This window comes from Papaver somniferum, unplaced genomic scaffold (genome assembly GCF_003573695.1).
Source record: "Papaver somniferum cultivar HN1 unplaced genomic scaffold, ASM357369v1 unplaced-scaffold_109, whole genome shotgun sequence".
NCBI classification, from domain to species: Eukaryota; Viridiplantae; Streptophyta; class Magnoliopsida; order Ranunculales; family Papaveraceae; genus Papaver; species Papaver somniferum.
The window spans coordinates 342658-357166 of NW_020619825.1; positions in this window are offsets into that span (position 1 = coordinate 342658).

Consider the following 14509-nt stretch of genomic DNA (forward strand, 5'->3'; position numbering starts at 1 on the left):
TGATCAGGGCATGTTGGTCTATAGACCCACATGATCTTGATATGTTATCCAAGTTTTGAAGGCTAGGCCTCATAAACACGAATTTTCTACTTAGAGCAGTTTCGAGTGTACATTCATATAATACACACTCGAAAAGACTCGAACGCTATAATTTAGCTCAACCGGTGTCTATTTTTATTGGAAACATGCTAATGATCAGGACATGTTGGTCTATAGACTCAGATGATCTTGACATTTTAGCAAAATTTTGAAATCTATGCCTCATAAACAAGATTTGTCTAATTGGAGCAGTTTCGAGTGTACATTTTAAAAATACACACTCGAAAAGACTCGAACGCTATAATTTAGCTCAAGAGGTGTCTATTTTGATTGAAAACATGCTATTGATCAGGACATGTTGGTCTATAGACCCACATGATCTTGATTTGTTAGCCAAATTTTGAAGGCTAGGCCTCATAAACACGAATTTTCTACTTAGAGCAGTTTCAAGTGTACATTCAAATAATACACACTCGAAAAGACTCGAACGCTATAATTTAGCTCAACCGGTGTCTATTTTTATTGGAAACATGCTAATGATCAGGACATGTTGGTCTATAGACCTACATGATCTTGATATTTTAGCCTAATTTTGAAGTCTAGTCCACATAAACAAGATTTTTCTACTTAGAGCAGTTTCGAGTGTACACTCGAAAAATACACACTCGAAAAGACTCGAACGCTATAATTTAGCTCAAGAGGTGTCTATTTTTATTGAAAACATGCTATTGATCTGGACATGTTGGTCTATAGACCCACATGATCTTGATATTTTAGCCAAATTTTGAGGTTTAGGCCACATAAACAGGAATTTTCTACTTAGAGCAGTTTCGAGTGTACATTCGAATAATACACACGAGAAAAGACTTGAACGCTATAATTTAGATCAACAGGTTTCTATTTTTATTGGAAACATGCTAATGATCAGGACATGTTGGTCTATAGACCTACATGATCTTGATATTTTAGCCTAATTTTGAAGTCTAGTCCACATAAACAAGATTTGTCTACTTAGAGCAGTTTCGAGTGTACATTCGAAAAATACACACTCGAAAAGACTCGAACGCTATAATTTAGCTCAAGATATGTATATTTTGATTGAAAACATGCTAATTATCAGGACATGTTGGTCTATAGACCCACATGATCTTGATATTTTAGCCAAGTTTTGAAGCCTAGGCCTCATACACACGAATTTTCTACTTAGAGCAGTTTCGAGTGTATATTCGAAAAATATACACTCGAAAAGACTCGAACGCTATAATTTAGATCAAGAGGTGTCTATTTTGATTGGAAACATGCTAATGATCAGGACATGTTGGTCTATAGACCCACACGATCTTGATCTTTTAGCAAAATTTTGAAATCTAGGCCTCATAAATAAGATTTGTCTACTTAGAGCAGTTTCGAGTGTACATTCGAAAAATACACACTCGAAAAGACTCGAACGCTATAATTTAGCTCAAGAGGTGTCTATTTTGATTGAAAACATGCTATTGATCAGGACATGTTGGTCTATAGACCCACATGATCTTGATAAGTTATCCAAGTTTTGAAGGCTAGGCCTCATAAACAAAAATTTTCTACTTAGAGCAGTTTCGAGTGTACATTCAAATAATACACACTCGAAAAGACTCGAACGCTATAATTTAGCTCAACCGATGTCTATTTTGATTGAAAACATGCTAATTATCAGGACATGTTGGTCTATAGACCCACATGATCTTGATATTTTAGCCAAGTTTTGAAGTCTAGGCCACATAAACAAGATTTTTCTACTTAGAGCAGTTTCGACTGTACATTCGAAAAATACACACTCGAAAAGACTCGAACGCTAAAATTTAGCTCAAGAGATGTCTATTTTGATTGAAAACATGCTATTGATCAGGACATGTTGGTCTATAGACCCACATGATCTTGATATGTTATCCAAGTTTTGAAGGCTAGGCCTCATAAACACGAATTTTCTACTTAGAGCAGTTTCGAGTGTACATTCATATAATACACACTCGAAAAGACTCGAACGCTATAATTTAGCTCAACCGGTGTCTATTTTTATTGGAAACATGCTAATGATCAGGACATGTTGGTCTATAGACTCAGATGATCTTGACATTTTAGCAAAATTTTGAAATCTATGCCTCATAAACAAGATTTGTCTAATTGGAGCAGTTTCGAGTGTACATTTTAAAAATACACACTCGAAAAGACTCGAACGCTATAATTTAGCTCAAGAGGTGTCTATTTTGATTGAAAACATGCTATTGATCAGGACATGTTGGTCTATAGACCCACATGATCTTGATATTTTAGCCAAATTTTGAAGTCTAGGTCTCATAAACAAGATTTGTCTACTTAGAGCAGTTTCGAGTGTACATTCGAAAAATACACACTCGAAAAGACTCGAACGCTATAATTTAGATCAAGAGGTGTTTATTTTGATTGAAAACATGCTAATTATCAGGACATGTTGGTCTATAGATCAAGATGATCTTGATATTTTAGCAAAATTTTGAAATCTAGGCCTCATAAACAAGATTTGTCTACTTAGAGCAGTTTCGAGTATACATTCAAAAAATACACACTCGAAAAGACTCGAACGCTATAATTTAGCTCAAGAGGTGTCTATTTTGATTGGAAACATGCTAATGATCAGGACATGTTGGTCTATAGACCCACATGATCTTGATATTTTAGCCAAGTTTTGAAGCCTAGGCCTCATAAACACGAATTTTCTACTTAGAGCAGTTTCGACTGTACATTCGAAAAATACACATTCGAAAAGACTCGAACGCTATAATTTAGCTCAAGAGGTGTCTATTTTGATTGGAAACATGCTATTGATCAGGACATGTCGGTCTATAGACCCACATGATCTTGATAGTTTAGCCAAATTTTGAAGTTTAGGCCACATAAACAAGATTTTTCTACTTAGAGCAGTTTCGAGTGTACATTCAAATAATACACACTCGAACGCTATAATTTAGCTCAACCGGTGTCTATTTTTATTGGAAACATGCTAATGATCAGGACATGTTGGTCTATAGACCCAAATGATCTTTATATTTTAGCAAAATTTTGAAATCTAGGCCTCATAAACAAGATTTGTCTACTTAGAGCAGTTTCGAGTGTACATTCAAAAAATACACACTCGAAAAGACTCGAACGTTATAATTTAGGTCAAGAGATGTCTATTTTTATTGGAAACATGCTAATGATCAGGACATGTTGGTCTATAGACCCAGATGATCTAGATATTTTAGCAAAATTTTGAAATCTAGGCCTCATAAACAAGATTTGTCTACTTAGAGCAGTTTCGAGTGTACATTTGAAAAATACACACTCGAAAAGACTCGAACGCAATAATTTAGCTCAAGAGGTGTCTATTTTGATTGAAAAAAATGCTAATTATCAGGACATGTTGGTCTATAGACCCACATGATCTTGATATTTTAGCCAAGTTTTGAAGCCTAGGCCTCATAAACACGAATTTTCTACTTAGAGCAGTTTCGAGTGTACATTCGAAAAATACACACTCGAAAAGACTCGAACGCTATAATTTAGCTCAAGAGGTGTCTATTTTGATTAGAAACATGCTAATGATCAGGACATGTTGGTCTATAGACCCAGATGATCTTGATATTTTTGCTAAATTTTGAAGTCTAGGCCTCATAAACAAGATTTGTCTACTTAGAGCAGTTTCGAGTGTAAATTCGAAAAATACACACTCGAAAAGACTCGAACGTTATAATTTAGCTCAAGAGATATCTATTTTGATTGAAAATATGGTAATTATCAGGAGATGTTGGTCTATAGACCCACATGATCTTGATATTTTAGCCAAGTTTTGAAGCCTAGGCCTCATAAACACGAATTTTCTACTTAGAGCAGTTTCGAGTGTACATTCGAAAAATACACACTCGAAAAGACTCGAACGCTATAATTTAGCTCAAGAGGTGTCTATTTTGATTAGAAACATGCTAATGATCAGGACATGTTGGTCTATAGACCCAGATGATCTTGATATTTTTGCTAAATTTTGAAGTCTAGGCCTCATAAACAAGATTTGTCTACTTTGAGCAGTTTCGAGTGTACATTCGAAAAATACACACTCGAAAAGACTCGAACGTTATAATTTAGCTCAAGAGATGTCAATTTTGATTGAAAACATGCTAATTATCAGGACATGTTGGTCTATAGACCCACATGATCTTGATATTTTAGCCAAGTTTTGAAGCCTAGGCCTCATAAACACGAATTTTCTACTTAGAGCAGTTTCGAGTGTACATTCGAATAATACACACTCGAAAAGACTCGAACGCTATAATTTAGCTCAAGAGGTGTCAATTTTGATTGAAAACATGCTAATTATCAAGACATGTTGGTCTATAGACCCACATGATCTTGATATTTTATCCAAGTTTTGAAGACTAGGCCTCATAAACACGATTTTTCTACTTAGAGCAGTTTTGAGTGTACATTCGAAAAATACACACTCGAAAAGACTCGAACGCTATAATTTAGCTCCAGAGGTGTCTATTTTGATTGAAAACATGCTAATTATCAGGACATGTTGGTCTATAGACCCACATGATCTTGATATTTTAGCCAAGTTTTGAAGCCTAGGCCTCATAAACACGAATTTTCTACTTAGAGCAGTTTCGAGTGTACATTCGAAAAATACACACTCGAAAAGACTCGAACGCTATAATTTAGCTCAACAGATGTCTATTTTGATTGAAAACATGCTAATTATCAGGACATGTTGGTCTATAGACCCACATGATCTTGATATTTTAGCCAAGTTTTGAAGCCTAGGCCTCATAAACACGAATTTTCTACTTAGAGCAGTTTCGAGTGTACATTCGAAAAATACACACTCGAAAAGACTCGAACGCCATAATTTAGCTCAAGAGGTGTCTATTTTGATTGAAAACATGCTATTGATCAGGACATGTTGGTCTATAGACCCACATGATCTTGATATTTTAGCCAAATTTTGAAGTCTAGGCCACATAAACAAGATTTTTCTACTTAGAGCAGTTTCAAGTGTACATTCAAAAAATACACACTCGAAAAGAATCGAACGCTATAATTTAGCTCCAGAGATGTCTATTTTGATTGAAAACATGCTAATTATCAGGACATGTTGGTCTATAGACCCACATGATCTTGATATTTTAGCCAAATTTTGAAGTCTAAGCCACATAAACAAGATTTTTCTACTTAGAGCAGTTTCGAGTGTACATTCGAAAAATACACACTCGAAAAGACTCGAACGCTATAATTTAGCTCAAGAGGTGTCTATTTTGATTGAAAACATGCTATTGATCAGGACATGTTGGTCTATAGACCCACATGATCTTGATATTTTAGCCAAATTTTGAAGTCTAGGGCACATAAACAAGATTTTTCTACTTAGAGCAGTTTCAAGTGTACATTCAAAAAATACACACTCGAAAAGACTCGAACGCTATAATTTAGCTCCAGAGATGTCTATTTTGATTGAAAACATGCTAATTATCAGGACATGTTGGTCTATAGACCTACATGATCTTGATATTTTTGCCAAGTTTTGAAGCCTATGCCTCATAAACACAAATTTTCTACTTAGAGCAGTTTCGAGTGTACATTCGAAAAATACACACTCGAAAAGACTCGAACGCTATAATTTAGCTCAAGAGGTGTCTATTTTGATTGGAAACATGCTAATGATCAGGACATTTTGGTCTATAGACCCACATGATCTTGATATTTTAGCCAAATTTTAAAGTCTAGGCCACATAAACAAGATTTTTCTACTTGGAGTAGTTTCGAGTGTACATTCGAAAAATACACACTCGAAAAGACTCGAACGCTATAATTTAGCTCAAGAGGTGTCTATTTTGATTGAAAACATGCTAATTATCAGGACATGTTGGTCTATAGACCCACATGATCTTGATATTTTATCCAAGTTTTGAAGCCTAGGCCTCATAAACACAAATTTTCTATTTAGAGCAGTTTCGAGTGTACATTCGAAAAATACACACTCGAAAAGACTAGAACGCTATAATTTAGCTCAAGAGGTGTCTATTTTGTTTGGAAACATGCTAATGATCAGGACATGTTGGTCTATAGACCCACATGATCTTGATATTTTAGCCAAATTTTGAAGTCTAGGCCACATAAACAAGATTTTTCTACTTAGAGCAGTTTCGATTGTACATTCGAAAAATACACACTCGAAAAGACTCGAACGCTATAATTTAGCTCCAGAGGTGTCTATTTTGATTGAAAACATGCTAATTATCAGGACATGTTGGTCTATAGACCCACATGATCTTGATATTTTAGCCAAGTTTTGAAGCCTAGGCCTCATAAACACGAATTTTCTACTTAGAGCAGTTTCGAGTGTACATTCGAAAAATACACACTCGAAAAGACTCGAACGCTATAATTTATCTCAAGAGATGTATATTTTGATTGAAAACATGCTAATTATCAGGACATGTTGGTCTATAGACCCACATGATCTTGATATTTTAGCCAAGTTTTGAAGCCTAGGCCTCATACACACGAATTTTCTACTTAGAGCAGTTTCGAGTGTATATTCGAAAAATATACACTCGAAAAGACTCGAACGCTATAATTTAGATCAAGAGGTGTCTATTTTGATTGGAAACATGCTAATGATCAGGACATGTTGGTCTATAGACCCACACGATCTTGATCTTTTAGCAAAATTTTGAAATCTAGGCCTCATAAATAAGATTTGTCTACTTAGAGCAGTTTCGAGTGTACATTCGAAAAATACACACTCGAAAAGACTCGAACGCTATAATTTAGCTCAAGATATGTATATTTTGATTGAAAACATGCTAATTATCAGGACATGTTGGTCTATAGACCCACATGATCTTGATATTTTAGCCAAGTTTTGAAGCCTAGGCCTCATACACACGAATTTTCTACTTAGAGCAGTTTCGAGTGTATATTCGAAAAATATACACTCGAAAAGACTCGAACGCTATAATTTAGATCAAGAGGTGTCTATTTTGATTGGAAACATGCTAATGATCAGGACATGTTGGTCTATAGACCCACACGATCTTGATCTTTTAGCAAAATTTTGAAATCTAGGCCTCATAAATAAGATTTGTCTACTTAGAGCAGTTTCGAGTGTACATTCGAAAAATACACACTCGAAAAGACTCGAACGCTATAATTTAGCTCAAGAGGTGTCTATTTTGATTGAAAACATGCTATTGATCAGGACATGTTGGTCTATAGACCCACATGATCTTGATAAGTTATCCAAGTTTTGAAGGCTAGGCCTCATAAACAAAAATTTTCTACTTAGAGCAGTTTCGAGTGTACATTCAAATAATACACACTCGAAAAGACTCGAACGCTATAATTTAGCTCAACCGATGTCTATTTTGATTGAAAACATGCTAATTATCAGGACATGTTGGTCTATAGACCCACATGATCTTGATATTTTAGCCAAATTTTGAAGCCTAGGCCTCATAAACAGGAATTTTCTACTTAGAGCAGTTTCGAGTGTACATTCGAATAATACACACTCGAAAAGACTTGAACGCTATAATTTAGATCAACAGGTTTCTATTTTTATTGGAAACATGCTAATGATCAGGACATGTTGGTCTATAGACCTACATGATCTTGATATTTTAGCCTAATTTTGAAGTCTAGTCCACATAAACAAGATTTTTCTACTTAGAGCAGTTTCGAGTGTACACTCGAAAAATACACACTCGAAAAGACTCTAACGCTATAATTTAGCTCAAGAGGTGTCTATTTTTATTGAAAACATGCTATTGATCTGGACATGTTGGTCTATAGACCCACATGATCTTGATATTTTAACCAAATTTTGAGGTTTAGGCCACATAAACAAGATTTTTCTACTTAGAGCAGTTTCGAGTGTACATTCGAAAAATACACACTCGAAAAGACTCGAACGCTATAATTTAGCTCAATAGGTGTCTATTTTGATTGAAAACATGCTAATTATCAGGACATGTTGGTCTATAGACCCACATGATCTTGATATTTTGGCCAAGTTTTGAAGCCTAGGCCTCATAAACACGAATTTTCTACTTAGAGCAGTTTCGAGTTTACATTCGAATAATACACACTCAAAAAGACTCGAACGCTATAATTTAGCTCAACAGGTTTCTATTTTTATTGGAAACATGCTAATGATCAGGACATGTTGGTCTATAGACCCACATGATCTTGATATTTTAGCAAAATTTTGAAATCTAGGCCTCATAAATAAGATTTGTCTACTTAGAGCAGTTTCGAGTGTACATTCGAAAAATACACACTCAAAAAGACTCGAACGCTATAATTTAGCTCAAGAGGTGTCTATTTTTATTGAAAACATGCTATTGATCAGGACATGTTGGTCTATAGACCCACATGATCTTGATATTTTAGCCAAGTTTTGAAGCCTAGGCCTCATAAACACGAATTTTCTACTTAGAGCAGTTTCGACTGTACATTCGAAAAATACACACTCGAAAAGACTCGAACGCTATAATTTAGCTCAAGAGGTATCTATTTTGATTGAAAACATGCTATTGATCAGGACATGTTGGTCTATAGACCCACATGATCTTGATATGTTAGCCAAGTTTTGAAGTCTAGGCCACATAAACAAGATTTTTCTACTTAGAGCAGTTTCGAGTGTACATTCATATAATACACACTCGAAAAGACTCGAACGCTATAATTTAGCTCAATAGGTGTCTATTTTGATTGAAATCATGCTAATTATCAGGACATGTTAGTCTATAGACCCACATGATCTTGATATTTTAGCCAAGTTTTGAAGCCTAGGCCTCATAAACACGAATTTTCTACTTCGAGCAGTTTCGAGTGTACATTCGAAAAATACACACTCGAAAAGACTAGAACGCTATAATTTAGCTTAAGAGGTGTCTATTTTGATTGAAAACATGCTAATTATCAGGACATGTTGGTCTATAGACCCACATGATCTTGATATTTTAGCCAAGTTTTGAAGCCTAGGCCTCATAAACACGAATTTTCTACTTAGAGCAGTTTCGAGTGTACATTCGAATAATACACACTCGAAAAGACTCGAACGCTATAATTTAGCTCAACAGGTTTCTATTTTTATTGGAAACATGCTAATGATCAGGACATGTTGGTCTATGGACCCACATGATCTTGATATTTTAGCAAAATTTTGAAATCTAGGCCTCATAAATAAGATTTGTCTACTTAGAGCAGTTTCGAGTGTACATTCGAAAAATACACACTCAAAAAGACTCGAATGCTATAATTTAGCTCAAGAGGTGTCTATTTTTATTGAAAACATGCTATTGATCAGGACATATTGGTCTATAGACCCACATGATCTTGATATTTTATCCAAATTTTGAAGTCTAGGCCACAAAAACAAGATTTTTCTACTTAGAGCAGTTTCGAGTGTACATTCGAAAAATACACACTCGAAAAGACTCGAACGCTATAATTTAGCTCAATAGGTGTCTATTTTGATTGGAAACATGCTAATTATCAGGACATGTTGGTCTATAGACCCACATGATCTTGATATTTTATCCAAGTTTTGAAGCCTAGGCCTCATAAACACGAATTTTCTACTTAGAGCAGTTTCGAGTGTACATTCGAAAAATACACACTCGAAAAGACTAGAACGCTATAATTTAGCTCAACAGGTTTCTATTTTTATTGGAAATATGCTAATGATCAGGACATGTTGGTCTATAGACCCAGATGATCTTGGCATTTTAGCGAAATTTTGAAATTTATGCCTCATAAACAAGATTTGTCTACTTGGAGCAGTTTCGAGTGTACATTTTAAAAATACACACTTGAAAAGACTCGAACGCTATAATTTAGCTCAAGAGGTATTTATTTTGACTGAAAACATGTTATTGATCAGGACATGTTGGTCTATAGACCCACATGATCTTGATATGTTAGCCAAGTTTTGAAGGCTAGGCCTCATAAACACGAATTTTCTACTTAGAGCAGTTTCGAGTGTACATTCATATAATACACACTCGAAAAGACTCGAACGCTATAATTTAGCTCAACCGGTGTCTATTTTTATTGGAAACATGCTAATGATCAGGACATGTTGGTCTATAGATCCAGATGATCTTGATATTTTAGCTAAATTTTGAAATCTAGGCCTCATAAACAAGATTTGTCTACTTAGAGCAGTTTCGAGTGTACATTCGAAAAATACACACTCGAAAAGACTCGAAAGTTATAATTTATCTCAAGAGATGTCTATTTTTTTTGAAAACATGCAAAATTATCAGGACATATTGGTCTATAGACCCACATGATCTTGATATTTTAGCCAAGTTTTGAAGCCTATGCCTCAAAAACACGAATTTTCTACTTAGAGCAGTTTCGAGTGTACATTCGTAAAATACACACTCGGAAAGACTCGAACGCTATAATTTAGTTCAACCGGTGTCTATTTTTATTGGAAACATGCTAATGATCAGGACATGTTGGTCTATAGATCCAGATGATCTTGATATTTTAGCTAAATTTTGAAATCTAGGCTTCATAAACAAGATTTATCTACTTAGAGCAATTTCGAGTGTACATTCGAAAAATACACACTCGAAAAGACTCGAACGCTATAATTTAGCTCAAGAGGTATCTATTTTGATTGAAAACATGCTATTGATCAGGACATGTTGGTCTATAGACCCACATGATCTTGATATTTTATCCAAATTTTGAAGTGTAGGCCACATAAACAAGATTTTTCTACTTAGAGCAGTTTCGAGTGTACATTCGAAAAATACACACTCGAAAAGACTCGAACGCTATAATTTAGCTCAATAGGTGTCTATTTTGATTGAAAACATGCTAATTATCAGGACATGTTGGTCTATAGACCCACATGATCTTGATATTTTAGCCAAGTTTTGAAGCCTAGGCCTCATAAACACGAATTTTCTACTTAGAGCAGTTTCGAGTGTACATTCGAAAAATACACACTCGAAAAGACTAGAACGCTATAATTTAGCTTAAGAGGTGTCTATTTTGATTGAAAACATGCTAATTATCAGGACATGTTGGTCTATAGACCCACATGATCTTGATATTTTAGCCAAGTTTTGAAGCCTAGGCCTCATAAACACGAATTTTCTACTTAGAGCAGTTTCGAGTGTACATTCGAATAATACACACTCGAAAAGACTCGAACGCTATAATTTAGCTCATCAGGTTTCTATTTTTATTGGAAACATGCTAATGATCAGGACATGTTGGTATATAGACCCAGATGATCTTGATATTTTAGAAAAATTTTGAAATCTAGGCCTCATAAACAAGATTTGTCTACTTAGAGCAGTTTCGAGTGTACATTCGAAAATACACACTCGAAAAGACTCGAACGTTATAATTTAGCTCAAGAGATGTCTATTTTGATTGGAAACATGCTAATTATCAGGACATGTTGGTCTATAGACCCACATGATCTTGATATTTTAGCCAAGTTTTGAAGCCTAGGCCTCATAAACACGAATTTTCTACTTAGAGCAGTTTCGAGTGTACATTCGAAAAATACACACTCGAAAAGACTCGAACGCTATAATTTAGCTCAACCGGTGTCTATTTTTATTGGAAGCATGCTAATGATCAGGACATGCTGGTCTTTAGACCCACATGATCTTGATATTTTAGCTAAATTTTGAAGTCTAGGCCTCATAAACAAGATTTGTCTACTTAGAGAAGTTTCGACTGTACATTCGAAAAATACACACTCGAAAAGACTCGAACGCTATAATTTAGCTCAAGAGGTGTCTATTTTGATTGAAAACATGCTAATTATCAGGATATGTTGGTCTATAGACCCACATGATCTTGATATTTTAGCCAAATTTTGAAGTCTAGGCCACATAAACAAGATTTTTCTAATTAGAGCAGTTTCGAGTGTACATTCGAAAAATACACACTCGAAAAGACTCGAACGCTATAATTTAGCTCAAGAGGTGTCTATTTTGATTGAAAACATGCTATTGATCAGGACATGTTGGTCTATAGACCCACATGATCTTGATATGTTATCCAAGTTTTGAAGGCTAGGCCTCATAAACAAAAATTTTCTACTTAGAGCAGTTTCGAGTGTACATTCAAATAATACACACTCGAAAAGACTCGAACGCTATAATTTAGCTCAACCGATGTCTATTTTGATTGAAAACATGCTAATTATCAGAACATGTTGGTCTATAGACCCACATGATCTTGATATTTTAGCCAAGTTTTGAAGCCTAGGCCTCATAAACACGAATTTTCTACTTAGAGCAGTTTCGAGTGTACATTCGAAAAACACACACTCGAAAAGACTCGAACGCTATAATTTAGATCAAGAGGTGTCTATTTTGATTGAAAACATGCTATTGATCAGGACATGTTGGTCTATAGACCCACATGATCTTGATATGTTATCCAAGTTTTGAAGGCTAGGCCTCATAAACAAAAATTTTCTACTTAGAGCAGTTTCGAGTGTACATTCAAATAATACACACTCGAAAAGACTCGAACGCTATAATTTAGCTCAACCGATGTCTATTTTGATTGAAAACATGCTAATTATCAGAACATGTTGGTCTATAGACCCACATGATCTTGATATTTTATCCAAGTTTTGAAGCCTAGGCCTCATAAACACGAATTTTCTACTTAGAGCAGTTTCGAGTGTACATTCGAAAAATACACACTCGAAAAGACTCGAACGCTATAATTTAGATCAAGAGGTGTCTATTTTGATTGGAAACATGCTAATGATCAGGACATGTTGGTCTATAGACCCACATGATCTTGATATGTTATCCAAGTTTTGAAGGCTAGGCCTCATAAACAAAAATTTTCTACTTAGAGCAGTTTCGAGTGTACATTCAAATAATACACACTCGAAAAGACTCGAACGCTATAATTTAGCTCAACCGATGTCTATTTTGATTGAAAACATGCTAATTATCAGGACATGTTGGTCTATAGACCCACATGATCTTGATATTTTAGCCAAGTTTTGAAGCCTAGGCCTCATAAACACGAATTTTCTACTTAGAGCAGTTTCGAGTGTACATTCGAATAATACACACTCGAAAAGACTCGAACGCTATAATTTAGCTCCACAGGTTTCTATTTTGATTGGAAACATGCTAATTATCATGACATGTTGGTCTATAGACCCACATGATCTTGATATTTTAGCCAAATTTTGAAGTCTAGGCCACATAAACAAGATTTTTCTACTTAGAGCAGTTTCGAGTGTACATTCGAAAAATACACACTCGAAAAGTCTCGAACGCTATAATTTAGCTCAAGAGGTGTCTATTTTGATTGGAAACATGCTAATTATCAGGACATGTTGGTCTATAGACCCACATGATCTTGATATTTTAGCCAAGTTTTGAAGCCTAGGCCTCATAAACACGAATTTTCTACTTAGAGCAGTTTCGAGTGTACATTCGAAAAATACACACTCGAAAAGACTCGAATGCTATAATTTAGCTCAAGAGGTGTCTATTTTGATTGGAAACATGCTAATTATCAGGACATGTTGGTCTATAGACCCACATGATCTTGATATTTTAGCCAAGTTTTGAAGCCTAGGCCTCATAAACACGAATTTTCTACTTAGAGCAGTTTCGAGTGTACATTCGAAAAATACACACTCGAAAAGACTCGAACGCTATTATTTAGCTCAAGAGGTGTCTATTTTGACTGGAAACATGCTAATGATCAGGACATGTTGGTCTATAGACCCACATGATCTTGATATTTTAGCCAAGTTTTGAAGCCTAGGCCTCATAAACACGAATTTTCTACTTAGAGCAGTTTCGAGTGTACATTCGAATAATACACACTCGAAAAGACTCGGACGCTATAATTTAGCTCAACAGGTTTCTATTTTGATTGAAAACATGCTAATTATCAGGACATGTTGGTCTATAGACCCACATGATCTTGATATTTTAGCCAAGTTTTGAAGCCTAGGCCTCATAAACACCAATTTTGTACTTAGAGCAGTTTTTAGTGTACATTCGAAAAATACACACTCGAAAAGACTCGAACGCTATAATTTAGCTCAAGAGGTGTCTATTTTATTTGGAAACATGCTAATGATCAGGACATGTTGGTCTATAGACCCAGATGATCTTGATATTTTATCAAATTTTGAAATCTAGGCCTCATAAACAAGATTTGTCTACTTAGAGCAGTTTCGAGTGTACATTCGAAAAATACACACTCGAAAAGACTCGAACGCTATAATTTAGCTCAAGAGGTGTCAATTTTGATTGAAAACATGCTAATTATCAGGACATGTTGGTCTATAGACCCACATGATCTTGATATTTTAGCCAAATTTTGAAGTCTAGGCCACATAAAAAATATTTTTCTAATTAGAGCAGTTTCTGCTGTACATTCGAAA